The sequence below is a fragment of the Equus asinus genome, chromosome 1, assembly GCF_041296235.1.
Source record: "Equus asinus isolate D_3611 breed Donkey chromosome 1, EquAss-T2T_v2, whole genome shotgun sequence".
In the NCBI taxonomy this organism is placed as follows: Eukaryota; Metazoa; Chordata; class Mammalia; order Perissodactyla; family Equidae; genus Equus; species Equus asinus.
The window spans coordinates 192,825,004-192,852,913 of NC_091790.1; the positions used below are offsets into that span (position 1 = coordinate 192,825,004).

The 27,910-nt window shown below is 45.4% G+C and overlaps 1 protein-coding gene across 4 annotated transcripts in view; it reads right to left on the reverse strand.

The window, feature by feature from the left end:
- HIPK2 (homeodomain interacting protein kinase 2) overlaps positions 1-27,910 on the reverse strand; it is a 174,361-nt gene that overhangs the window by 127,098 nt on the left and 19,353 nt on the right. The window lies entirely within an intron of this gene.

The window sequence follows — 27,910 nt, forward strand, 5'->3', positions numbered from 1 at the left end:
ATGTGGGTAAAGCTGTTTCCCAGGAGAAATGGTGTTCAAAGTAGAGCAGACGGCAAATAAAGTAATCCTTGGGGGCACAGATGTTGTCAAATAGTATGAGGAGGACAATATGATTCTCAGGAAAAAGTCAAGAATAAAATGATGATAACACAATTAAGCGATTGATCCAGGAGAATGAAAAGAAAGAGCTACTGGGCCTGGCTGGGAGTAAGGCGACAGCCCTCTTTTCCCACAGCGTCTGCCGGAGAGAAAAAAAGGGCTGCCCTCCTGGGAATACAGCCAAATGCACCATGGTATGCCCCTTGCTTTCCCAAGAAACGCAATTCTCTGAAGGGCTTTCAAAATCTTTTACATCATCTTCCTTGAATCTGCAAATTCTACCGTAAGCTGGATTTCTTCAATTGAGAAAACATCCTTTTCCCACCATGTGCAAATTCCCCACATATCTATCTACCTACCGGCTCATTATTTGTCAAAATCAGTCACTCTCCATGTTCAGACTTACTTCTCTTTCTGAAAGTGGGTATCCTCACCTACAGCAGCTTTAAGCCTTTCTCAAATTCACCTTTCTGTGACTCTGCCATGTTGCCTTAAACTAAGTCATAAATCACTAGGGATGAACCAGGCTTTCACTGCAGTGGGTAAGTACATGCAGCCCATAAACTGATTATCTAGAGGCCGTGTTACCAAGTATTCATAATCCATCTGAAAATTAACAATCCAATATAATTCTGGTGAAGAAAAGAATGATAGGGGTAAGACGCATGCTTTTCAGTTTCTTTTTCCAGGAAATCGGTGGAATCAATGAAAGGAGAACAAAACAACTCAAAACAATAGTTTAGAACAATAGTTGTGGGGCCGGCCGGGTGGCATAGTGGTTGGGTTCACGTGCTCCACCTCAGCGGCCCAGGGTTTGCAGGTTTGGATCCTGGATGCGGACCTAGCACCACTTGTCAAGCCGTGCTGTGGCGGCATCCCACATAAACTAGAGGAAGATTGGCACAGATGTTAGCTCAGGGCCAATCTTCCTCACACACACACACACAAAATAGTTACATGAATTTTAAGAATCTTAATTAAAAAAAACCTTGTAAACATAGGTGTATTAGTTTGCTAGGGTGGTCGTAACACAGTGCCACAGACTGGGGAACGTAAACAATAGAAATCTGTTGTCTTACACAGTTCTGGAGGCTGGAAGCCCAAAATAAGGTGTAGGCAGGGTTGGTTCCTTCTGAGGACTATGAAAAAAGGATCTGTTCCAGGCCTCTCTGTGGTTTGTAGGTGGCTGTCTTCTCCCTGTGTCTCCTCACATCGTCTTCCCTCTATGTACGTCTGTGTGTGCAAATTTCCCATTTTTATAGGGACACCAATTATACTGGATTAGGGCCCACCCTACGGACTTGATGACCTCTGTAAAGACCTATCTCCAAATAAGGTCACACTCTGAAGTACCAGGGGTTAGGAACTCAACTTATGAGTTTTGGGGGAGACACAATTCAACAGGTTTAAAGAAACCAAAGCATTTTACTAAAGTATAATTTTCTTAGGCTATATAGTCATGATATTCTAAAAGAACTCTCTTTGTTTTTCCCTCCTTGGAGAAAAGACATTTCATTTTGTGATTTCCTTATATCTTGCCTCAAAGGGCCTATGAGGGCATTTCAATTAGTCAAATATGATCTATGGAAACAAGCAAAAGCAAAATGATCATTTTAAATGAAATTCTGCATAAGTTTACGTTACAGTGCTTCTGGAAAGGCCACGCAGGAATGCATCTGTAATGTTTATCAAGGAATAGTTGTAGTCACTTTGGTGTAGAAGAGAATTGGCAGTGACATACTAACAACACCAAAAAGAGAAAGGGCAAACTAAGTTTCTAGTTCTGATTCTTAGTGTGTCAGACATTTCTGAAGGAGAACCTAAGTAAGCTCAAAGACAGACCAGTCGTGGGCTGGGCACGGGCCGGGTGAGGGTTAGGACGTTTCCTTCTTCGGGTCCACGCTAGGGGGTAACGAGGAGCCTCAGATCAGTTTTCACGTGCACTTAAGTTCTCCTCTGCCACCTGATTGTCCTTTCAGGCCAAAGCCTGGAGAGGCTGTGTCGTTTTTCACATTTGCCTCTTCCTTCCAACTGAGGATCTCAAGAAGATAACCTTTGAAACAAACTCGGTGGGATGAAAAAGGCAGACATCCACAAACTATAAAAGCAAAACCAGCTATACTTCTGGTTTCAACCCAGAAGACTTCCGTGTAAATACACATTTTTTCAAAGATCTAGAAGACTGCTCACTTTGTCCCTGAAATGTTCTAAATAAGGCGGTTAAAGTTTCAACAGTATTAATTTCCAGCTGTTTGAGTCACAAATCTTTACAGAAGCATTGTCCCTGAATCTTTCAGCCACTCCCAATTATTGGCATACCAATCCCCCTCCAGTCGCTACTGTTTCAAAATTATTACTGACCCCCTCAAGAAAGCAGTGAGCTGGAGCGGAGCAGGCGCTGAGGAGGCTAGGGGTGGATCCAGCAATGCTAAGATACTCAGATTGAACTTTTCTATCCTTTAGAAATGGTTTAGAAAGTCCAAATCCAGATAAAGTCTGGAAAGTTTTTTCCTCTTTCATGAAAAAAAAAAAAAAAAGCATTCATTATTCTTAAATGCCTGGTACCATCTGGGTGAAGTAAAATTGTGTTTTACTTAACCCCTACCCATCCCAGGCCCAGCTCACAACTGATCTGTCTTTTGAGCTTACGGAGGATCTCCTTCAGAAATGTTAGGACACTCAGAATCAGAACTGGAAACTTACTTTTACTCTTTCCCATTTTGGTCTTCTTATTACTATGCCACTGCCAACTCTTTTATACCCCCAAATTATGGAAATTCTATTACCCTATGGAAATTCTATTATTGTGTGTCCCCTCACAGGACATGTTGGAGTCCTCATCCCGAGTATCTGTGAATGTGACCTTATTTGGAAACAGGGTCTTTGCAGATGGAATTAAGTTGAGGCCCTTAAGATGAGTCCTAACCCAATATGACTGACGTGCTTATAAGAAGAGGAAAAGAGACACAGATACACAGAAAGGACTCCACATAATGACAGAGGCAGAGACTGGAGTGATGCAGCTGCAAGCCAAGGAATGCCGAGGATGCTGGCAGCCACCAGAAGCCAGGAAGAGGCAAGGAAGGATTCGCCCCAGTCTCAGCGGAAGCATGGCCCTGTGACACCTTGATTTCAGACTTCTAGCGTCCAGAACTGTGGGAGAATACATTCCTGTTGTTTTAAGCGACCGGCAGTTGGTGGTACTTTGTTACAGGAGCCCTGGGAAACTAATACATTCTGTAACATAATTCAGGATGTATTTCATTGAAAAAACTTGTTTGTACTCACGCTATGATAAAGTATTTATAACAATCGCAGAGTCACACCGGCCAAATGGCAGACTGCTTTTACCGCCTGTCTTTGCTGCCTCTTGGGTGAAAAGCAATAGAAGGATCCTCAGCCTTACTCCCACGTCTTAGTTCCAATTCTTGTCAGGGGCTAACCATCTCCTCTCTTTATGCAAATAATTTGTTCATTGTGATCGACGTGTGACTTCAAAACAACACAATTTCTTAGGGAGGCATATGAAAGTTTAGTCAGTTGTCACCAGCCATATCAACAGTTAAGGAGCCCCGGGAAGGCATTTCCTCAGAACTGCCCTTTCTAAACCTCAAGTTTTTGCTGTTATACAAAGAAACCAGGACAAAGGACCATCACCTGCCTTCTGCCCACAGTGCAACACCTGTTCGCTGCCGCTTGTACTCATGTTTATGTATTTCTATGAACATCTCTCTCGTAGGCTGTTATCTACCTGCAAAGAAAACTCTATGCAAGATGTCACACAGACCAGCGACGCCTAGGATGCCAAATGCATACAAACCTTTCCCCTGGGATCTCTTCCAAGACAGGATTCATTCCACCCTCCTCTTCAAGCACAGAAACACATCCTTCTCACTTGATTTAAATGGCAACTGCTGTTTACAACAGTAACTCTACATCACAGCTCCTCTGTCCCTGAGAGAACTTTTCCATTACTCTCAGTTACCTTTAACCGACATCTGACGGAACTCTATTAGAAATCACTTTGCGAAGGGAGAGAAGTGCCACGCCCACAGCATGAAGGGTAGAAGGGCGGGAGGACACAAAGGAAGAAAAGCCAAGGAAGGAAGTGGGGGAGCAGGCAGGGATGCTGGGAGGGAGGAAGGTAGGGAAGGAGGAAAAGGAAAAAGAAATAGAAGGTGGGAGAAAAGAGAAAATAGATGGCAAGTGAAATGGTATTGGGAACAGACTCAGAATAATAAAGTAACATCGTAATGTGCTTTGTAAGCTATAAAGTACAATAAAAATGCAATGAGGTATTATTTACAATATTGAGTAGGTATTTGTGTGTCAATGTTGTGGATGTGACAATCACTTGGTAGAGGGATCCCTTGGCAGTGCAACCAGCAGCCCGTTCTAAGCCGTGCAAATTAAAGTGGGTTCTTTGGTCTGTTGCAAGGACATTTTAATGCTGTGAGTCACTGTCATCAAACTAGTCCTGGTGTTGTTATGACCCACCAACTCCACAGTGCTGGGCCACCAGCACTCAGCTGAGGGGAGATGCCCTCTCTGATCACACTGGATCTTGCAGTGGGGCACCTTCCTCCTGGAGCACAGCTAAGATGTCAGATAGCTCTCATGTGTCCTGCTTTATAACACACAGGACGGCATTTGGTGACATAGGCAGTCTCCAACTTAACAGTGGTCTGTGTTCCAAGAGCTCATTTCAGATTGTTTCTGAGTTCCCGGCAATTATGTTAGACGCGGACTTTGCCCCTTTTTGGCTGCATGGTCTCAGCAAGTTATGCAGCCTCTTTGTGCCTCAATTTCCTCATCTATAAGATGGAGACAGTAGCAGTCTCTCACAGGGTCCTGGTGAGGATTAAATGAGTTAGTATATACAGAGCACGTAGAACAGTGCCCAGCACAGTGGGCCCTAAATAAGCGTCCAGTGAAAGAGGAGGAGACGGAGGCTGGTCTGCTCACCAAGGCTTACCTAACCAAGGTCAGCACACTGGCTCTTTGTGATGAAAACCAGAGCTCCGAACAAAGCCTAGCACATTCGAGGGGTTCAGTACGTTATTTCGGAATGACCGGACAAAGGAAGCAGAAAAACAATGAAATGGGACAAAAGCTCATTTGTACTTATCTCAAACGCTACTGGTCAAGGAAAGGCAGGTTAGGTCAGGAAGAAAGCAACTTCCAACGACTCTGAAGAGGATGCCTGGGAAACTTGAAGGGCTTCAGAAGATTCAAGTACAGATTCTATATTTTACCTACTTCACCTTAAAAACGTGCGCATTTCTTTTCCATGTAATTCATTAATCAAAAGCACTCCCTTGGTCCTAATTGGGACCCAGGTTCTAAGTGCAACATGCTTATTGCAGACTTGTGTCTATTGTGTAAACTATGATCTAAGCTTTTTTGATTGAGCACTGAATCAGAAAAAAATTGAACACTCCTAATACATGGGATCTTTATTTTGAATAAATTATATGTTCTACTTTACTACTACAGTATGTTTACTAAATACACACCAAACAGAAAATTTAAAAGGATGATTAAAATATGTATGATAAAACATACATATTCCAATATATTTCTTTCCAATAAATTGTCCTGAGCCCTTCACTTTGGAAACCCATTACAACTCAGGTCATCCAAGCCAAGTAACTTAAGAGTTAGTCTTAGGCCTATGATTAACCTTGGCCAATAAAAAATGAGTGGGAAGTGTCATTTCTGGGCAGAAGCTTCTCAGAGCCAGTGTGCAAGCTGCCCAGTCGTTCCTCTTTCCCTTGCTAAGGTCACCAGCGATGATCCAGGGAGCAAAGGCTCTTTAGCCTAAGAACTGAACGAGGATACCAAGGAGCAGAGACCCCAGCTGACTCCAGAGGACAGGCATCATGACGGTGAAACAAACCTTCATGGTTTTAAGTCCCTGAGATGTGGGGGTGGTTTGCTGCTGCAGCATAATTTACCCCATCCTAACTAGCACTGTCATTTTCCTGAATGCTATCCCTAATGAGTCATTTAAAGAGGTTTAATGTCACTATATTTTGATGTTCAGCGTGCTCACCCATCAAAACCAGAACACACATATTTTTAGACAACTTAAAAAATTCTAAATAGCTCAATCCCATATCTCTCATATTTAGGCATCACTTCTGTGCCCTGTGAAAATGCTTCATGAGATCAATGTGTCAATGATGGAACAGCTCCGACCCTCACAGCTGTCATGATTTCAGGTGTGCCCGCTCTAATCACCACCCAATGACTTTCCTGAACAAGTGGAAGGTGTAGGATCAGCTGTCACAAATGCCTCTCATTTGGTTTGGAAACTTTGAGACAAATGATTTTCTGGTGATGGAAATGGGACTGTTCTTCAAACTGACCATAAGAGCTTGGCACTTCTGAATTCAGGCTTATATGACCTAATGGGAGAATCAGCTTATGCCCTGTGCTGCTGTTTTCTCTGGGAAAGATGAACTTTTCACCCCCTGCCCCCAGTTGCATGATGCACTGGTTAGGTTCTTAGTAAAGAATATTCAAGTTCTGACATCATAATAGCCATGGGTATTACTCAGGGAAGGCTCACAAGCTTGGCAAGGCACATTCTGTACACTCTTTATCACTGAAGTCAGCCATGGGTTTAAAAATAGCATTGCTCACAGGTCCAGGGTACCACTGATTCATTAATGGCGCAACGAACACAGTTCTGGACTCCTTCTTTACATGGGGTTTTACACTGAGACTCCTAGAATCGAGGCACAGCACTTGTGATTTTCCAAGTAGGGTTGTTGTACTGTACTAATTTATAGAGCTGCAGATCCTAAGAGAAGGCATCCTCAAAAAGTACAAGACCAGGATTTAAGATGCCCCCTTATCTGTGACTCACAAATAATCAACCTGAAATGTAATTAACAAGAATATCTATAAACGTGGGAACTATAATATGCTGAGCACACCAGAATAAAGAGGGGTAACGTTACAGGGGTGAGCGGCAGTCGTCTTAGAGAAGTCTGTAAACGAGAGTCTGAGGTCCTTCATTGTTAAGGAGGGAAGCGGGAATTTGATTCTAGATGCCTGATCCAGGTTTTTAGAGAGAACTAGCCTTAGAGCAGAGAATGTTGTCATAATTTATAGGTGTCCTAAAAAGCACATATGCCTTTTATTCACAGTCTGTGCTCAGTAGGGAATCTCTGATCTCTTGCTGATTCCAGAAAGAACCTTCTGACTAGGGAGGAAATGCTCTTGTGTACGCGTGCCCAGCCTCTCTGGCACGTTAAGATTCTCTCTCTAAATGATTCGGATTGATCGGTCTTCTATAAGGTTAGTTAGGATGAATCAGTCCTTCAGAACCCAATAATCTTTGATGAATTTATGATGTCATATTTCCAAATCTGCCACGCTGAGGATTCTAGAGGCCACGGTGAGCATCCAGAAACATCTGCTAAGTGCCCACTATGTTCAAGCAGCCCCAAGGGTTGTAGGAGGGCTGCAGGCATTGTGAAAAACAGCACTAGTGCTTTTCAAGAGACCAACGTGATGAGACAGGTGATATGAGAAAAGACACCACAAGGCAGTGGGAACGGTTACTGATTGACTGCTGCAGGGTTTGGAGGGAGGATGGAGCCCAGGAGAGAGCACCCCAAGAGGAAGAAGAGGGCAAGCTGAAGTGCGGAGGCCAGGGGACACACATCGGGGTTATGGAAAAAGATTAGCCCCGTTTTTATTCAAGAGTTATAAGCCATTGACTTCCCACAGGACCTGGGGTAGTTTGCAGACACAACATAAAAATAAAATAACTTAAGATAAAACAGGACCCAAGTCATCCAAAGGGAACACAATGGATAATAGATGTGAGCGGAGCTGAGGGTCCCGCGGGGAGAGTGGTGAACAAATGTGGAAAGATGGGCTGGAGTCATGTGCGGGGGGCCTTCAGTGCCTGGTTTCAGTTGTATCCTGTAGGCAGCGAGGAGTTGCTTGCAAGGGGAGGAGAGGATTAGTCAGGCTTCTGAATGGAAAATGGACTCAAGGGAAGGGCCTAGAGGCTACCTGTCCACCTTGGAGGAGCACCTGTGAGATGAGATCCTGAAGGAAAGGTGGCGTCAGCGGGAATGTAAAGCAAGGCCACAGAAAGGAGACTGAGGAGTAATCTAAAGACTGTGGCAAGTGATGGGGGAAGGGGGGGCGGGAGAGGAATCGCGGTAACTGGCAGTCACGTGACAGATGTGGAGACGGCTGGTCCCTTTCAGTGCCCCCCCCGGCCCCCCGTCTTGGAGTGGCAGAGGAAGGCATGCCCTGGTATTCACGGTCAGGCCCGGTGGGCGGCGGGTGCGGCAACTCTGCTGCCAGAAGGAGCTCAGACACACCAGGGACCAGGGGGCAGCTGTGCTTCCCTGAGGGAACCCAGACAGCAGACGCAGAGGGCACAGCGCCCCCAGCCTCCCGATTCTCAGCGAGTGTATCACCAAGGCCAGAGCTGATGTGAAACTAAACCAGCTCTCACCTGGTTCTGAGTTACTGTCTCATGACCACGCTCTCCTGCCAAAGCTGGAAGGATGCTATCATATAACATAAAACCTTAACCCTGAGGCTGGGGGTCCAGGAGGGACAGGGACCTACAACTCTCGAATGAAAACACACAGCAACCCTTCTAGAAGCATGTGGATCAAAACAATGTAGCCAATGAGGGCACCTCTTGTTACACATAAGGTATCAATGGAGAACATCTGAATTTATGCTTTCCTTCTGATGGCTGCATGGAGTGAAAGCACTCTGGTTCTTCCGCCAGCATCAAATACACTCAATTTGCCTTCACTGCCCATCCCGCACCTCACGGCTCTCAGCGGCTCGCCTTGTGGGCTTGACCCTGCCAGCCAGGCCTTCTGCCTTCTTTTTTAGTTAAGCAGAAAATGAAGCTATCAGCTCCATTTCCACTCTCTCTGCATGAATCCATTTCCCTTTTCTTTCTTGGCTCAAACTATATAGCTCATACAGGATTCCCACTGAGTTCTTCAGTAACTCTTACCTTCCTAAATATTTTTCTCTTCTAAGAAATGCTGAATCAAAATAAAAGGTGGGAGAAAGTATGAGAATACATTTTAGGGGGCAAATGGAAATATAAGAAAGGTGAAAGAATAAGCCTATTGATTTCTTGTTTCCCAGCTTTTACTCCAAGAAAACGCAAAGAATAGTGGGGGGAGGGGACCTCTATGGAAGTGAAGTCAGCAGGCTAGGAATCTGTTTTCCACACTTACTCATGCCACAAAATCCCATTAAGTCACCAGGAATCCCTCGGAGGATAAGCTCGAACACCCGTTAGTTCAAAAGTAGAAACCACTCTGCAATTTGCTCATTTCCCCACTTTTCACCCAAAGCATGGTTGAAAATTGCCAGGAGTCCGCTTTCCCTTGGACTGGAGGAAAGTGAGCCGACAATGACTGGGGTCAGCAGCTCTTGAAAATGTCGGGCGGGCAGCCCACGGCCCCGCAGACCTGACCTCCAGCACACGAGGAGTCGGGCGCAGGAAGCTCCTCCATGCCCCGTCGGTCCTGGGCCACACGAAGTGATGCAGAGCTGCGGGATCACAACTCGGCCGTAAAACAGAAAACAAACGAGGGACAACACGATCCCTTTTCAGTTGCAGGCTAAAATTTGGAAAACGTTATCAGAACAAAGAAAAACAGTGCTGTTGCAGGGGAGGCCAATTTCTTCTTTCTCACAGGGGACGTTCCCTGCTGCTTTAAGAGCAGAGCCACACCTGCTCGGAGACAGAAAGTCAGTGCAGAAAGAGGGGGCGTTATTCCCCCAGGGGCAGACATCAGTCAATCGAGAGCTGGGGCAATGCTCGCTGGCCCCACACACGAGGGAGAGAAAGGATTCGAGTTTGTGGAAAGCAGGGTCTCTAGGAAAGGAACCCCTTCAACTCAAAGCTTCACAGTCTGTGGTCCACACGCTTCCCCTGAGCACAAACCAAGCTGGTGCGGGACTCCAACATGACTGAAGGCCTCATTCCAGGAGGAATGAGAACATTACTGGGTCAACTGACAAAACTGGAGCAGAAACCGTGGGTTGGAGAGAAGTGCTGTCGGTGTCAGCGTTAGTCCTCTAAAGCTGCACGTGTGCAGTGTTATGTAGGAGAGCTCCCTATTCTCAGGAAACACACCTAGCCACCCCTAAGGAAGGCAGTGCTGTCCACCGGAACTCTGTGTCACACTGGAGATGCTCTGTCCAGCACGGAAGCCACTAGCCACAGGTGGCTACTGAGCACTTGAAAAGATGGCCGGCACGACTGAGGAACTGACTTTTACATTTTATTGAATTTTAATTAAATAGCCACTTGTGGCTAGCGCCTACTGTATTGGATGGTGCAGAAGTAAAGGAACCACGACATTTATAACTTACTCTCGAATCATTCAGAAAAAGTAGCTTTTACAGATATAAATATATATGTATGTATGTACACAAATACACATAAGACAACGAAAGAGAGTGAATGTGAGGGTGTGCATGCAACCGCACGCCAATGACAAAGCAAATGGAATAAAATGATAACTGGCGAATCTGGGTAAAAGGTATGGGGCTATTTCTTGTATTATTTTCATTTTTGCAAATTTTCAATTAGTTTAAAATTATTTCCACATAAAATGTTCTTTAAAACGTATGAGGGTGAGCACTTGTTCATTAATCCCTGAACTCTAACAGGGTCCACCTGGAAATGATTTGCAGGTAGGTGGTTGGGATGAGGACATTCAGGACATCCCAAAATTTTGAACATCGTGGATCCCACAGAACACTCAACATGCCTCCAAAGCTTCTGTCATCCAAACCCGCCACTTGGTGCTTCTTTCCAGCAGCAAGATCAACACTTCTCCTCTCCCCCCAGGGCCCTCCCCCATCTTTCCACTTGACCCACATATGTCCACAAAGGACTAGACCACAATGGTAAGTTCAAGGCAGTTTTTTAAATAACAGCTTTATTGACCTATAATTCACATACCATAAAGTCACCCTTTTAAAACGTACAGTGCAGTGGTTGTGCATATCTTCAGAGTTGTGCAACCATCATCACTGTCTAATTCCAAAACATTTCATCACTCTCAACAGGAATCCCACACCCATCAGCAGCCACTCCCATTCTCCCACCCCAGGCCCTTGGCAATTACTAATCTTTCTGTCTCTATGGATTTCCCTATTCTGAACACTTCATACAAATGGCATCATACAATATGTGGCCTTTTGTGTCTGGTTTCTTTCACTTAACATAATTTCTCAAGGTTTATTCACCTTGTAGCAAGTGTCAGCGTTTCATTCCTTTTTATCGCCAAATAATATTCCATTGAATGGACAGAGCACGTTAGTTTATCCACTTGTCAGCTGATGGAGATTTGGCTTGTTTCTACTTTTTGGCTGCTATGAACTTGTGTACAAGAGTCTGTGTGGACAAATGTTTGCATTTCTCTTGGGTGTAGACCCAGGAGTGGGATGGATGGCTCGTGTGGCACCTCTAGGTTTAACTTTTTGAGGAGCTGCCACGCTGTTTTCTGAAGTGGCCGCTTGAAGTCCCCAAGAGTCAGGCCATACAGTGGTCCCAGTCAAAGCCCACAGAAGGCAGTTCTATAGAAACGGCTGCCCTTCTGTCATTCTGTGAAATACCACAGTCTACATTCAAAGCAGGAGTCGGGGTTTGTTTGATTCGAGGTAAATAAATTAGGGAAGCTGTGACTCGCGCTGCGCCAGCAGCATGCTTAGCCTTGTATCGTCCTGGAGAATGCGCCAGCACCTGGCATGGCAGACAAGGTCTGGCACATCGCACGCTGGTGCCAGATGAAGAGGCTCTCTGTGCACAGCGCAGCTGCAGCGGGATGCAAGCTGGCACTCTCTCCAACTGTCCCCTCACCATGGCAAAGCTGTCTGTGCTACTGGTCAAAGCCCGGGGTAGCATTATTTACTACCACTCACAGATTGTGCTCCTAAAACCGCCTGCCGAGCCACTGGCACAGAGGGAACCTGGGGAGTGCAAAGGCCATGAGAAACTCAGAGAGCAAGCAGACGAGGAAGATATCAAAGAGGCTGGTCCTCTGAGGCCTGTCGCCTGTTAGTCCCGATGTATTCCAGTGTGAGGAGAAGACCAGTACACACATGGACTGAAGCCCAGGGAAGCGGCCACGCCCACCACCAATGCAACTGGTGATTCAGTGTCGGGCATGTGGCCCTGCCAAGCCAGCAGTAAACAAATGCCTGGGCTCCGTGTTAGGGCACTGGACTAAATTCCTAGGCATAAGTACAAATTCCAAAGCTACGCAGGCAAGTTTAGAGGGTGCGGTGATGGCCTGGTGAGGGAAGGACGATTTCTGCGGAGAAGGGAGAGAGAAGTTCTGGAATGGCTGCGTCTACAGTCAGCTCCCTTCACAGCCCTGCAGAAACCTCTGCTCCACCACAGACTGGGCAGCCCCTTGGGTCCCTTCCGCCATCTGAATTCTGTGCCTTGTGTTGTCCCATTCGCTGGCAATGTTTCACTCATCCTTCACCTTTCCCACCACAGGACAAACTTTGTTGCCAAACCTTTTAAAATAAATTGTATTCCAAAGGAAAACTGCTATCTATTTAATGAAGAAACCTCAACCACATTTTTGCGTCGTGGGGATGGAGAAAGGGAATGCAGGTGGCGTGGCCTGAGATCCTGAACACGTCTTACCTCGGACACAGCTGTCCAATCTACACGCCCTAGACCGTCCCTCTGTCATTTTCGCCTTAATTCTATGAATATTTAGCAGTTCAACATAGCTCTGACTTTCCACAGGTAATTACTCCTATGTCATGTGCATTCATTCTTTCAATCATCATTCAATAATATCCATTATGATCATCATTACTAATTTTTTGGTGCCTGTAACATGCTTGCCTTTTAAAACCATGGATATTTGGGCCAAACATCAGGTATAACGGGAAAAGTCTGAGGAAACAGAGACATGAACACAGACTTGATCTTTGCACATACCATCTCATCTAATCCTCCCAACAAGCCCCTGAGTCATTATTATTATCCTCACTTTACAGAAGCAAAAAGAGACTCAGAGAGACTAGCGGGCTTAGCTGCCTGAGGTCGTAAGCTAGTAAAATGACAGAACCAGAGTTCAAATGCATGTCAGTAGTACTCTAAAGTCTGTATATTTTTCATTAGTAACGTAAATGACAACATTTTAAACGTCGTGCACCCTCATTCAACATGATGTGGTTATTATTTGTAAAGAGAACAATGGAGTAGGAGTTAGAAAATTTGGTTTCATGTCTGGTTTTGAGCAAGTCACTTAATAATTCTGAACACAGGTTTCATTGTCTGTAAAGGAGACAATGTTTCCCAAAGTGTGCTTAGTGTCCCGTGAGCTATTAATACCTAATATGGAAAAAAAAGGAAAAAAATTGAGAACAAACGAGTTTAAGAAATGTTGGGTTAAATCAAATTAAGCTGTTGTCTTTACTGCAGGACTTCTCAGAGCCTTTAACATACTAACACACACTTTTCAAGAATTTCAAGAGAGCCACACAATATACTCCATGGCTCAAATTTATTTATCAAAGAAAAACATTTTTTTCCACATGAAACACTTAATGGTTTTTGGTCAGGATAGAAGATTGGAAAATATTGGCTAGGGTAATCCCCAAGGAATCTTCCAACTCTAATAGTGAATAATTTTCTCATTTATCTCATCCTTCCAACTAGATGGCACAATTTCTGAGGGTAGAATGTGCTTTTCTACGAAACCAAGAAGACGGCAGCCAAGTAGAGGCAGGTCCAAATGTTCAGAGAAGCAGAGTCAGACACAGCGCCGCTGTGCACAGTTGTTCCTATAAGGGACTCACGTATCCAGACGTACTTTCTACCCTTTTAAAATAAGTAAGCATCATCCAAATGCAATTGGGCTGGCTTTGTCCTCCAAAGCAAATTTCCTGGGCATTAAAGAGATTTTAAACTGTCCTGACTGACTTAAGAGAAGTAATCAATAATGTCTGTCCACAACCCTTCAAATCCACATCTAAGGAAAGGCCAAGTCCTCGGGGCACATCTGTGGCTCAGCAGTTTCACAAATTGGTGGAGATGGCTCTCTGGGGGACGGTCCGGGCAGGGCTGCAAGGCCTTCACTTCTCTGTTGCCACCTTTTCCCCTGGTGTGCAGGAGGAAGGCTCCCGAACTACAGAGCGCCTCAGAGGCTCTGGGAGGGGCAGGAGACCCTGCTGGCCTTGAGGGAGGGTTTGGATTTGACTCAGCAGAAAGGGGATGGTTACCCACGCCAGGCTGGAGGGATGAAGAAAGAGGATGATGACTGCAAAGGCCACGGAGCAGCACAGTATAGAACGTGTCTCAGGGACACTGAGCCCAGTTCTGGGAACAGAGAATTAGTTCCAGGTCCTCTCAACAGCTTCAAGGGTTTCCCATAAAACTCCCTCCTCTTTGAAATAGACCCATGATTTTCCTTGGGACATTTTTATATATGACTTAAAAGCACCAGATCACTCTTGGAAAATATGTTACTCATCTTGCCAGTGGCACCGTGGAAAGAAGACAATGTTCTCAGATATATCTCCCTGTGGTCCTCAGCCCCAACATCCAGATGCTCACAGCACAGGATGGTGGCTACCCTGGTGCAGAAACAGCAAAAAAGTGGTACAATTACCCCATAAGTCCTCCAAGGAGAAAAAACAAGACTTAGAAAGAGCCAGTGCCCCCATGGATTCTGCCAGAGCTCACTTCCAGACCCAAGCTGTCCACTGCTGCGCCACGGTCCAGATTTGGGCTCCAGGGCCAGAATGGCTCAGGGCTCTGTGCTAAGAGCTCTGGACAAGACAGAAGGGTAGGGTTTAAGACTCAGGATAATGGGGATTCAGTATTTGGGCAATTCTAAAAGGTTAGAAACTTTCATGAGAAACCTGGGAAGAGGGACCAACACTGACTGCATGCCTATTTAAAAGTCAGGCACAGTATGTAGAATATATTACGAACTCTTACAACTCAACAATGAGAAGACAAATAACCTAATTTTTAAAATGAGTGAAGAATTTAAATAGACTCTTCTCCAAAGGAGATATACAAAGGGCCAATAAACACATGAAAAATGCTCATCATCATCAGTCATTAGAGAAACGCAAATCAAAACCACAAGAAGATACCAAGAGAACTGAAAACATATGTCCACACAAAAACTTGTACACAAATGTTCATAGTATTACTCATAACAGCCAGAAGGTAGAAACAACCCAAATGTCCATCAAGTGATTAATGGGTAAACAAAATGTGGTACATCCATACAGTGGAATATTACTTGGCAATAAAAAGGAATGAAGTGTAGATACAAGGGACAACATGAATGAACTGTGAAAACATATGCTAAGCAAAAGGCGTCAGACACAAAAGACCACATATTGTATGATTCCATTTATATGGAATGTCCAGGACAAAGAAATCCACAGAGATAAGTAAATTAGTGGTTGCCAGGGACTAGGGGGAGGGAAGAATGGGAAGTGACCACTAATGGGCATGGGATTTCTTTTGGGAGGAGGGAAACGTTTTGGAATTAGACAATAGTGCTCAATGCACAACTTTGTGAATATACTAAAACTCAACAAGTTGTATTTCAAAAGGATGAACCTTACAGTATGTGAATTATAGCTCAATAAAGCTGTTAAAAAAACAGGCACAATGGTAGATGTTTGATACATATTATCTCCCAGTGAATCTGAAATGCATGTTATCATCCTCCTTTTACAGGTGAGGAAACCTGGCGAGGATTAGCTCACTGCTGAGAGTTGCACAGCCAGCCATGAGACGGAGTGAGGCTCTAAACCTGAGCTGCTGACTCCAGAGGCCGCGTTCTGCCCCCCTCCCCATGCTGCTTCTCACCAAGATGACAGCTAACCAGCAACTGCAGAACTGTTCCTATGGAAAAAATAGCACTATCTGGACAAAGAATCACTGACCGACAGAAAGTGCTAGTGTTAGAAGTCGCGTTAAAGGGCATCTCGGCAAATCCCTTCACTTTACAGATGAATAAGTAGAATTTCAAGGCAGTCAACTGACCTGTCCAACCAAGGCGGCAACGCTGGTAGGAACGTTCTCCCCTCTCGATTTACAGAAGACAAGCTGGTATATTGTTCACTGCAATCAGTTAGGAATCAAAAGGTAGATGGAGTTCACCCAGTTGGGGCAAGCAGGTCAACAGGTATTCAGCAGCCTTCAAACATGCCAGCCTCACATCCAGATCCAGCCAGAAGATCACTCAGCCGGTTATAGCTCACATTATGCTGCGGTTCCCCTGAAATCTCTCTCCCAACCCCAGGAGTGCTCTGAAAAGTCCCACCAGGGTGCGACTGTTGCAAGGAACCCTCAGGGCTTTTGAACTACTTAGCAGGAACGAGGAGTTCTGGATTTAGCCTTCAAGTGTGAGGATAAAGGCCAGGGAGACTTAGGAAGAAAGTTCCTCCCCCCTAATCTAAAGTGACTCGGTGGGGAACCACTTGAGAAGGGAAGGGAAGGAAAGCTGAAGCCGAAGGAATTCACACTGTAACTACGGGGTCCTGAGTACTCCAAGTTGGGGGTCTTTTTAAGGCCTGCTTAATGTCTCCACAGGGATGCCCCGTCTCAAACCTAAATCAAGCCCAGCCATGAGACGGAGTGAGGGTTTAAGCTTGAGTTGCTGACTCCAGAGGCCACGTCTGCCCACCTCCCCATGCTGCTTCTGGCCAAGATGACAGCTAACAACAACTGCAGAACAGTTCCTGTAGAAAAAACAGTACTCTCTGGACAAAGCATCACTGACTGACAGAAAGTGCTAGTCTCCAGCCCATGAAGCTACTCCCCCTTTTGTTTTCCCTTTCTCCCTTGACGGTACTGTCATCACCTTCCTCCCAGCGCCCCGAGCTAAAGACTCTGCTAACCTTCCACATCCACCGCCACGCCGGGCAGGGGCTGGGCCCGCCGGCTCTAAGTCCTCCCCCACCTGAGGGCTAGAGTCCACCTCCTCTTTAGCCTGCTCACTGCAAGCACTGTCCCAGACTCGATAAATGTTTACTGAATCGAGAGGTCAATCCCACCCACTACTAGTTAAGCCCTTCACGGCAAGTAGCAGCCAAGACTATTTAAACACAGAAAAAGAGAAAACGAGATGGATGACCTCACATGAATAGGTCACAGAGAGGTTATTAAATAAAAGATAGAGCCGGGAGGAGCAGAGCAGATGGGGCCGTGAGCGCTCTTTGCGTGTATCCTGCTGGAACGGAAAGGCACGCTGAGACGCGGGGGCTGCCGAGTGCATCTGCAAATTATTAATTATTTCAGTGTCGTCCTTCTGAACCCTCCATCTGCTGATGGCTACTACAGTCAAATAATTACATTCAAATGGAAAAACCTGTGACCTGTAACTTGTTCTAGTCACACCAAGTTAGATACCCACTGTCCCCGAGCCGGGCCTCGTGCACCACTGCCTGGAGCAGCCTCAGGCTCCCTCGTCGCCCATCCAAATCAAGGCCATCCTTCAAAGGCCAGATCAAATAAAGCGTCCCTGGTCATTCGGGGCCTCAGGGCTTTCTCTCTGCGCCTCTCTGACAGTGTTCATCACACACCACCTTGCGCCACTTGATATCTTGCGTCGTTTTGTTTAATCTTGTCTGCGATGAGTCTAGAAGTTCTTGGAAAAGAGAAAGCTTGTGCTTCGGTGGGCTAATACATTGGAATACCATCTGTATGAGCATGAGTTACTACTAGCCATCACTGCTCATTATTGTCCCCTAAGGCCCCCAGCATGACGCCATGCACATGGCACAAGTACCAGATGTGCTGAAGGGTGACAAGCCATTTCCCTCAACCTCTTTTCTCTCCCTAACCTCTTCTCAAACTAAAACCCCGCCTCCAAGACCCTGAAGTTCCAGCTGAACACCCCCTGCCTTCCACGACACCCCTACACTGCACAGAGTCCAGTCTGCCGGAGTGAAGGGGGCAAGGGGAGAGGCAGGGGCCGTTCTGACACACGGGGTCTCCACATGACCCTCCTCGTTTGTCTCAAGGTTTAGAAAAGTCATAAGACTTGATGAACCATTTACTTCTCTGTGAAATCAAAATGAGAACTAAGTAGAGTTGGGAAAAGAAGGAACTTTAAAATTTTACTGGGTACTGAGCCAAAGCCAGTGGTGATACAGAGACAACAGTCATTTGTCCAGGGCTGGCCAAAACATTCACGGGGACTCGTTCTTTCCGGTGTGAAACTGCATCTAATAATGCCCGGTTGGGCTTCCATTTTAGATTCTGAAACATCCCATGTGCACTCTCAGCAAAACAGCAGCGTCTGGTCACCTGTTCCACGCAGCAGCCATCTAGGCAGCGGGGTGCAGCGGGGGCCTGAGCTCCAGGACCTCTTACCAGGCACCTGCATACGACAAATCTAGTTCAAAAACTCCAAGGGCGCCCCTCCCGCCTTCAGAGAGGGAGGTCTAATCTGGACATCCCCACCTTCCTACCGCTGGGGTCACAGGCCTCCCAGAGCACATCGGGGGCCACCACACACAACCTGGAAATCAACTTCTCAGTCCACCTGGACCCACAGACCCTGCTTCCCCAGTTCCTCCCACGTGGGTTAATTTGCCCCATCTCTCTACTGAGCACTAAACAGTCCAAGATAATCTGGGCTCTGAGAAGTAATGGTACAGAAAGCCCTGTGTTAAGCATCTTTTTATAGTAAAGCATCTAGAAAATTCTGCCTGTGTTCTTCACTTTACTACCACCAGAGCCCCATTAGCTGAGGACAGGACCACATACAACCATACAACAAACACAAGAGCACTGGCAAACCCAGGGTGACCAGTTAGCCCAACCTTCCTGTGAGCTCACTAAAAATCCAGGCACCTCAGTTGTCTCTTTTGGGCCCTAGCCCAGTGCTGCCCTTAGAGTCTAGGTCTATACTGTCCAACATGGTGGCCACTCACCACAAGTGCCAATTTAAAGTTAAATAAAATTAAAAATTTAGTTCCTCAGCCACACTAGCTACATTTCAAGTGCTTCACAGCCACATGTGGCTACCATTTTGGAGAGAGTAGATCTAGAATATTATAATCAGTACAGAAAGTTCTATTAGACAAAGCTGTCCCAGAGGGTGAAATTTAAACTTGCAGGTGGCCAATTTTTAAAAAGATCGTCACCCTGTGGTACCGAAGAAAATATATTTCCAACCCTAATGGACAAATTGCTTTCTTGAAAAAAATCCAGTGAGGTAAAAGGTCGCCAGACAGCAATGTCCCTCATACGACAAACACTCTCGTTCTTCAGAAGTTGGTCTGCTCGTCTCTGCTGCTTTTCTTCTTTGTACTTCCTGAACTCTCCGCCTGACATCCAACTCCCACACTCCAATGGAAACTTGAACCAAAGCACATGAGTGACTCTCATATCTCTTCTGGAGTTTATAAGTCACTATTTCTCCACGGGCCCGCTATTAGTTTGCTAGGGCTGCTGTGACACAGTACCAGAAATTAGGTGGCTTAAACAACATAAATTTATTGTCTCACAGTTCTGGAGGCTAGAAGTTCAAGGTCAAGCTGTTGGTAGGGTTGGCTCCTTCTGAGGCTGTGAGGGAGAATCTGTTGCAGGCCTCCTTCTGGTGATTTCTGGCAATCTTTGGTGTCCCTTGGATTGTAGATACATCCCTCGGAGCTCTGCCTTCCTGTTCACATGAAGGTCTCCCTGTGTGCATGTCAGCGTCCAAATTTCCCCTTTTTACAGGGACACCAGTCCTACAGGATCAGGCTCCCCCCACTCCACTATGACCTCATCTCAACTAATTACATCTGCAATGACCCTATATCCAAAGAAAGTCACATTTTGAGGTACTGAGGGTTAGAACTTCAACATATACATTTGTGTGTGTGTGGGGGGGGGACAATTTAACCCATAACAGGCCCTCACAGCCTCCAACAGAAAGCACTCCCCCGGCCCACCATCTGTCCTCCATCATTCCATTAATCTGAAAAGATCTGTAAGAAGTTGCTAGCTACCCAGCTTTGCGGCAGCAGGTGGTGACCCCAGGCAGAGGCTTATGCCACACAAGGCTGTTTCCATTATACAACAAGTCAACTCAAGCCCACTCTACTAGATTTAACAAGGGCCAAAAACAGAAACCTGGACTTGGACAAAAGTGCAAAAGGAAAACTCTCACAACTATCACAAAACACAGCGCTGGTAAGTTCCTCCATGTTCACCTAGTGGAACCACCTCACTGTGTGGGTATGTTCTCCCAGTAGGATGGCAAACACAAATGGGAAAGATCTCTCCAGACTCCTTAACATGGGGCTCGGTTGTCATGATCATCACACAAATCACTGCCTGAGCTCGTCCAATGTGATCACGAAGAACAGAAAGTTAGCCACCAGCACAGTGCACGCAGAAAAGTGCTCTGGCTCCTGGCCCGCACATCTGAGTTGTAACATACAAGAGAGTTATCTATAAATTCAGGCAGCATGGAGCAGAGGAAACCAACAGGCTTTAGTGCTAAGAAAACTGGTTTGAATCCCAGCTTTGACACTCACTGGATAAAAGATCTTGACAAGGTAATTAACCTCCTCAAGCCTCTGTCTTCCCATCTGTAAAATGGGGAGCATGAGCTCCACCTCACTTTATGTTAAGAGAGACCTACTGATGGCTATCATTCTGATAACTAACATTTACTGAGCGCTGACAACATACTCCTGACACCTCCCGAGTCCGCGGAGTAAAGCATCATAATCATCCCCATTTTTTGAATGAGGAAATTTGGGTAAACCTAGCCTAAGGCCAGGTCTCTCTGCCTGCAAAGCCACTCTCCTAACCATTTCATGATATGCCTGGTACACAGGAGTAGCTCTATAAATGCCTGTTTCTTTGGCTTCCCACCCCTACCTCCTCCTCTGGTACTGTACACACTGTATAACAATCCATGCTGTGCTGCCATCGACTACCCCTCAAACCTGCATGAGGACAGATCATCAAGCCATTTAGAATAAATATCACCTCTATCAGGACACAATTATCTCATTTGACACTTCCCAAAATGCTCTTCCATAACTTCTTACTACATAACATTCCTGGCAGCTGGTGGGGGCATCACTGACCACTCTCGCTCCTGCCTACTGTCCTGCCTCTGTCTACCTTCTCATTTCCACCCTCCATTCATACATGCGAGACATTAATATGGAACTGATTGGCCTGGCTTTCAACTTCCACACTCTCTCTAACTATTTAGCCTGGAGACAGATGATGCTATCCCTGAGTCAATGGTGGTTTCTTGGTTTATTGCCTCATGGTTTTAACAGTTAGGCTTTGTCCCTGGGAGTGGTTAAATAAAGATAGATATTAGCACAGTTTTCCACCCAATTATCCTATTTACAAAAATAGAACTCTCCTCTGTGAGTGTTTCAAATAGAGTCCTTAATTTCCACAGAAGATGTCAACCTTACCAGGTCGACTCCTAAAGCCTCAGTCAGTGAGAATACAGCACGGAAGGCAACAGAATATAACCCCAAACTCTCTCTTCTTATACATATAGTATATGAATATATATACACACACATGCACACACATATAAACACCTATTCACACATAGACACACGCACACACAACACACGTACCAGTTAAAAGAAGCAACGCTTATAAAGACTGTTGGATGGACAATCTAGCAATTCCGCTGGGTGTTTTGGGTTCTGGCACCGCATCAAACCACACGAGTAGAAGCTAGAATTCCATTCTCTGAGTTGCATTTGGGCGTTGCGCCTCGAGCTTCTGCCGAGGACTGCCGAGAGAAAGAGCTGTGAGAAGCGAGCTGTCGTTTGCTGCGGATGTTGAACACCCTGTTCATGGACCACTGAGTTCTTCCTAGATGAAAATCCACATGCAAAATTTAGTTTAAAAGAACTAAAAACCTTTATGCTCCTCTTGAGGACTTGGAATGTCTTCCTTCTCTGGCAGCAAGAATTACTGAAGTGGCCGCATTTCCCCCGTCTCTTTGATCCTGGGAAGCTCTATGGAGGCTCAGCTACGGCAATGTAGGGGCCTCACTGTCTGCATATCTAGGACTCTTTTTCCTCCTGGCTTTGAACTTCTACATTTATTTGTATTTTTCCTGGTCCTGTTTCTTAGATTCTTTTTTGTATTATATTGGTTATTATAGTATATATGTTTATACTATAAAACAAATCAATTTGCAAAACAAGGTGAGGTATAATTAATTGAATAGAACTCAATTAAAATAATTACCATAGTAAACATAGCCAAATTTAGAGAATGCTATCGTTTAAAAAAAAATGACACAGAGTAAAATGTACAAAAACTAACATGCTGAAGCAGACACTGTAAGTTGCCTTTCTAACAGCCATTCCCACTTTTTCCCCCAGCAGAGCCCTGATTCTCGTTCTCATGTCACCCCCTACACCAGCACTACCTCCAACCACCTCCCACCTTCCCCCTTGTGACTCAGGAGCCAATCCTGATTGGTCGAAGCTAATCCTGTCCTGTGCCTGGGAGCCACTGATCTGGGCTGGGTATGTACCCAGCTCGACCTACGAGAAGGGACAGGAGAACAGCTGGGGGCCTTCGGGGAAGATTTCCTTGTCTGATGAATGGTTTATTTGGATGGATGATGGATGGATGGACAGAGGGACAAACATGGATTTCTGCTGGGCCAACCACACACCACTAAGTGCTAGGCACTACACTGCACACTTTCGGAGATATAAGGATAAATGAGAAATGACAAAGGGGTAGGCAGACGTCATCAGAACTGCAACACTCCTGAAACCACTCCTCAAAATGCAGCTCTCCAGATTCTCCCCTGGACCACGGGAGGCCAAAAGGTTACTCTGATACACACTTTGAGAAACTCTCTAAGTATCAAATTTTCCAGCACTATACTCAATAGCTCTTGCTCTTCCACAAAAGAACACAGACGGGGGTGGGGGGGGGCGGTAGGAAAGCTTACTGCCCCATTTCAAGAGTACACCTTATGTATTCTCTGGACTAGGTTAAAACTGCTTCCACGTTTACATGCGACTGCTCTCAGGTCGCCAACGACGCTGACTTTTCTATTTGCTTTTTCTCTCAGAGACACCACACCCGCATAGGCACACACACGCTGGGAAGCTATTTTAAATGTTCTCCAGCCCACGCCCTCGCCCACGCCTCCCACACACAGACACGTCTTCTTCTGGCTGAATAGGGACTGAAGTCCAGCTGCTGCTGCGCCTCCCTCAGCATCTCCTGCTTCGCTGCCCCCAGATGTCAGCTGTTTCCCCGAGTCTTCGCTCCTTTGGCAGTCTCAAGGACACCTACACAGACGTCCTGGAGGCACCTGAAATGTGACGCATCCTAGTGCTCTTCTCCACTCTCCCGATGGTCTTGCACATGGCAAATAAAATAATGTTCTTTCACATCCTAGCAACCCCACTGCCAGGCTCCGCACGCCCTCCCCTGGTGTGAGGTGTGCCTCCTGCCTTCTCACTACTGGACACGTCTGCAAGTGAATCTCTCACTTCCACACTCACGTCTCTCCGTTTTGCACCAAACCATGTCCACCTCCCTTCTGAACTGCCGAAAACCCATGTCCACCTCCCTTCTGAACTGCTGAAAACCCAAAATCTTCCTGAAAGCACCCAAAGCTAACATCTTGGGGTCGGGAGTTACAACCATATTCCCTCAGGACTCCCACTTTTGTGCTTCTTTTGCTTTTGAGGACACGATTCTCCAAAGCCATCTTCTGTAAAGCAAATCCTATTTCTCACTGACCCATATTTCTTCAGAGCGGAAACAAAAACCCAGTGAACTCTGTGGCAGCATGCGGAGAACTGGTGCGCCCGCTCGGCTGGCCCACGAGGGGCTTTGCTCTGCCAGACCCTTGGGCTGAAACTCGCCTGCTTCCCACGTGAGCCCAGCGCCGAAGCTCTGGGCAGAACTTCTAGGCATGAGATTTCGTCACAAGGAACCTGGGTGGCAAACACGGCAGAAGTGAGCATGGGTTCGTCCCCACGTCCAGGTGCACGTCTCACAGAGATGGCTCTGTCTGTGCTTGAAAGAACACAGGCAGCATCTGTCACAGGTTCTTCCGTCCCTTTTACATGACCCAGAGGCAGGGCTGTGCATCCTGTCCTGCTCTCGCTGAACTGCTCAGCAGGGCCCTCCACACACGGAGCCTCCAATGCTGTGGAGAGACTGGCTTCTGAGAGGGAGTGCTGGCAGCAGCGGCTGCCCCATGGAACAGAGGGTGGCAGCAGTCACAGGCACGCCCTCAGAGAAGCCTGTGGGTTAAGCTGAGCAGCAGGTAACAAAAACTCGGGTTTCAAAGGAGCTCAATAGACCCGCCTTGTCAGCTGAACTGGAAATCAGAGAGGAAGAAGCACCATGGAGCACTCCTACTGCTGTTTGCTGTCACCAGCCCTGGCTCTGAGGATGAGGGACACACAGCACACACCAGAGACTGGGCACGCAGGAGGAGAAGGGGGAAGACAAGTGGAGAGATACCTGATGTCGCGACTGATAAAGCAAATCCTGACTTGGGACCACACAAAGGCTCAGCATGCATTTTTCCCAGCGAGATACAAAAAGCCTTGTGCACCCTACTAGCCGGCCTGCTTTAAAAAAATTTTTGGGGGTTGAGCACAATAGGGAAAATGCAAAACTAAAGTTTACATATGCCTACGACTCTCAACACTTCTGAAAATGACCACTTTGAGAGCTGAAGGATGGGAAAGTTGTGCACCTACACACGCAGATACACACACACAGGCACACCCCAACACAGCCCCCAGCCACCCACCCTGATCCAGCACCATACAAGCAGTTGAAAAGGTGAACCTGCTCCTTTAATTAAGCCAATCGTGAGATGGGGAAGGTGCCAGTTGAGAAGGCATTTAAAGCAGATTGCCCCATTTAGGGAGATATGATTCTTGGAAACGAAGACTGGCACTCTTCCTAGACTAAAGGTTGCACTGAATAACCAAGGAGCGGGAGGGCAGCGGCCCTGCCTGTTGGGCTTCAAGCTGACTTCAAAGACAGGCGCCACACTGGAGCCAGACGCAGACACACAGAGGGAAAGGGGGAAGCGCTCGAGGCCCCAGGCTGCTATCTGCTCCAGTTTAGGATGGAGTCCTGGTTATCTCAGAGCCTACTTCTCCCTGAGAGACATCCTTAGAAAGTGGGGGAAAGCTGCTAAATAGTCAGGCCTGAACTGAAGGGCTGGAAAGAGGAGATACAGTACATCAGGCCTTTGCCCTTTAATTTCAGAACCATTTTTAGAACAACAGTTATTCTATCCAAGTCTCTCATAATAGAAGGAGCACAAATGGTAGATGTTCAATAAATGCTGTCATCTAGCTTTGGGTGAAGAAAAGATCCAACCAAAGCTTCATTTTGCACTAGTGGAGAACAGAATTGGGGGCATCAGAACTTTTTGTGGAGGTCAAGAGAAAGAGAACTAGAACCACACACTTCAGCCACGTTCCATCCTATCAGGACTACTACTTCTCCCCCAGAAGACATTTTAAAGGTCATCTAGTCTAACCATCCACTTTATGCTGGACCCTACTCTCCAGCAGGTCCATCAAAAGGTGCTCATCTTGAATGCCTCTAGCGTCCAAAGGAATCTGTTCCTCAGGACTGTCCATTTGTGGAAAGAATTCAGTATTATAATGCTCTTCCTTACAGTTTGATTAAATCTGCTCCCTACGGCTTTCAAATCATTGGTTCAAGTTGGATCTGCAGCTACCTTTTTTATCTATCTGCCCTTCAGATATTGCTACTATCTCATACAGTTCAATCCTCAATTAATTCTTTTCAGACAACTGTTTCCTTATAGCAAATGCACATTCTTTTGAACCACGCTCTACCCTCCCCATCTCTCAGGCCCAGACACTTGAGGGAAAGCAATCTGTCTCAGTTAACCAATGAATTAATGAATCAGTGAGTTTAGCAATCTCTCTCTTTCTCTCCTATTCGCAACCCAAACATGCCTAATAATATAAGGATAATAACCATATGAAAAGTCAGATATTCTGAGGAAAATTGGGGCAATACAAAAATCCAATATTGTCAGCCTCTAAATCCTTAGACAGTGCCCAAATGTTCCTGCAGACACACACAGACACATGATCTCACCTATTTCTATAATTAAAATATTGTTCTTCATACACTGACATTAAAGAGAAATAATCATTTCTTATTCAGTATTATTTTTCTGACATTTAATTATTTCTCTTTTCCTAGAAAATATATGTATTTCAGTTATGCTCTCTCTTTTAAAAAATTTCATTAGATGTATTTTTTAGAGCAGTTTTAGATTCACAACAAAACTGAGAAGGTGCAGAGGTTTCCTGTATACCCCGTGCCCTCACACACGCATCAGCTATGCTCTCTTAACTATTCTTTAAGGCTACCTTGAGACCCAATTCTTAATGGATACCGCTTTTTCCTATTGTTAAATGTGATCTGTATTCACACAACCACCTTACAAAAGAAATTTTGGAACACAGCCCTTGGTAAACTTAGGACTTCTTAAGTACCTGTGAGCTGACTGAGCTCTCTCAAAACTCCCTGTCCCCAGGCCCAGAACACCTTTACCTAATTCCTCATTTCTGTCTTATATATGTTACCAAGTAGTCTCCAGTAACACTAGAATCTAGGCCTTAAAATCATCTCCCAAAAAGACAGTGACTCTCCTAGACATAGGTAGCAGCAACTCTCATTCATTCATTCTAGTGTGAGAAAAAGTAATGTTGATCATCTCAAACCATATATCATACAAAACTGTTTTTACTAGGCTATTGGATTCACACATGACTTTCTAAGAGGAGGGGAAGAAAATACTAATTATGTTTTTCTTAGGGTAAAATAAAAAAGTAGAGGTGGCTTAGAGGTGTAATAGATCCACTCATTCATTCAATGAGCCTTTACTGAACACCCAGTACTTGCCAGGCACTGTGGGAGGCACTGGGGATTTAGAATTGAGTGCCCATTCCCCACCCTCATGACATCTCACCAGAGTGGGTGGTGAAATGAAACTAAACACATACAGAAATCAGAAAATCAAAGCCACAATGAGATACCACTTTACACCCATGAGGATGGCTATGGAAAAAAAGACAAGCACATGTTATAACACAGATGAACCTTGAAAACATCATGCTAAGTGAAAGAGGCCAGTTGCAAAAGACCACGTGTTGTATGATTTCACTTATATGAAACTCCAGAATAGAAAGCAGATTAGTAATTTCAAAGGAATGAGGGGAAGGTGGCACTGGGGAATGATGACTAATTATTATACCTACTACTACATATTATACCTCAATAAAGCTGTTAAAAATACATATGAAACTCAACAGTCTTCATCCATACAAACCACCACCAATTGGAAGACAATGAAAGACTTTATTTATAAGCATAAATTTAAGAAATATATACAAACTATATACAGAAAACTTCAAATATTACTAAAGTACACAAAAAAAGAACACGTGGAAAGAAAACATGATCTTAGATAAGAAGACTCAACCTCATAAAGTTGTTAATTTCCCCTAAGTGATTTATAAATTTAACATGATCCCAATGGAAATTTTCTGAAATCAAGACACGTTGATTCTAAAGTTCATATGGAAAAACAAACAGGGAGAATAGCCAGGAAAACTCTGAAAAGGAAGAGCAATGAGGGGGAACTAGTCCTTTCAAATAGCAAAACGTAATATAAACTTCAACAATTAACAGATCAACCAATGGAAAAATACAGCGAGTCTAGAAATAGACCCCCAAGTCTATAGCAATTTAATATATAATAAA